The sequence below is a fragment of the Cryptomeria japonica genome, chromosome 4, assembly GCF_030272615.1.
Source record: "Cryptomeria japonica chromosome 4, Sugi_1.0, whole genome shotgun sequence".
NCBI lineage: Eukaryota > Viridiplantae > Streptophyta > Pinopsida > Cupressales > Cupressaceae > Cryptomeria > Cryptomeria japonica.
Window position 1 is genome coordinate 264,907,336 of NC_081408.1, and position 1,777 is coordinate 264,909,112.

The following is a 1,777-nucleotide window of genomic DNA, read 5'->3' on the forward strand; positions in this document are numbered from 1 at the left end:
GTGTTATCACTAGAGGAAGAATGGCAAATGAAAAGGTATGTCTAATTTCTCAAATCGAACCAGCAACTATTTTTGTGCATGTGAAGATAAACATTGGATTAAGGCTATGGAAGATGAATTGAAACAAATCGAAAAGAATAACACATGGACATTGGTTCCCTGACCTAAAAACAAAAATGTAATTGGAACTAAACGGGTATTCAGAAATAAACTTAATGAAGATGGTAAGGTAATCAGAAACAAAGCAAGATTAGTGTGTAAGGGATATTCACAAAAAGAGGGAATCGATTACAATGAAACCTTTGCATCGATAGTTAGAATTGAGGTAGTTAGACTATTCTTAGCTTTTGCAACACACAAGAACTATAAAGTATATCAAATGGATGTTAAATGTGTATTTCTGAATGGTGATCTTGAAGAGGAAGTTTACATTGAACAACCTGATGGATTTTCTTTGACAAATGACAAAGATATGATTTGCAAGTTAAGGAAAGCTTTATATGGATTGAAGCAAGCTCCTAGAGCTTGGTATGCTAGATTGGACAAATATCTTTTGAAGCTTGGTTACACTAGAGGTAATGCTAACAACAACTTATATTATAGAGTAATGATGACATCTTGGTTACTGAAGTTTTTGTTGATGATATCATTTTTAGAGGAGAAGATGGATTGTGTAAAGACTTTTCTAATAAGATGTAGGAAGATTTTGAAATGTATATTCATATGTCAATCAAATTACTTGAAAGAATTACTAAAGAAATTCGGTATGGAAAACTCTAAACGAGTAAGTACTCCCATGACTACACTGATAAATTATCATTGAAGGATGAATCAGCAACTGTTAATCCGACAAGATATAAATCTATGATTGGAGGTTTATTGTATTTGACACAAACAAGACCTAATATTATTAATGCAGTATGTATTGTTTCAAGATTTCAGAGTAATCCTAAGGAAAATCATGAATCAGCAGTAAAAAGGATTTTCCGGTATCTACAAGGCACAACAAATCTTGGTTTATGGTATCCTAAAGATGAAAATTTTGATTTATGTGCATACACAAATGCAAATTGGGTAGGAGATGTAGATGACACAAAGAGAACCACCGGTGGAGCATTATTTCTTGTTGTTCATCATTATCAATAGCAAAATCAGAATATGTTGTAGCAACAACTAATTGTACTCAGGTATTATGGATTAAGCAAATGTTGAAGGACATAAAGGTAAAATGCAAAGAATCTATAATCATTTACTGTGATAATAAGGCAGGAATTGATATGTCAAATAATCCGGTATTTCACTCTAAAACTAAACATGTTTCTATCAAATTCAATTTTCTAAAAGAAAATGTTGAAACAAAAGAAATGAAATTGGTTTATGTGAATACTAAAGAGCAGATTGCAGATATCTTTACTAAGCCTTTGCCTAAGGAAAATTTTGAATATCTCAGAGAGCAACTTGGGGTAATACCCTCACCGGTAGAGACTTAGACAGTTGGAGATTGGCATCAAACTGGTAGGAATTGACAGAGAAACCATTTTCTGGCTTTGACGAAGGAGAGCTACTTCTCAGGGGGAGTAGTTGGATAAGTTGGTATTTGTAATAAAGTTCTATGAATTGGTTGTATCTGGTTTTTGTATTGCTTTGGCATTTGATGTCAAAGGGGGAGAGATATCTATGGAAAAACACATTATCTTTTAGGAGAGATTATTCCTAGGGGGAGAGATATTATGTATTTTGATTTCTGGTAATTGATATCTTTGGGAGATTGTTGGTT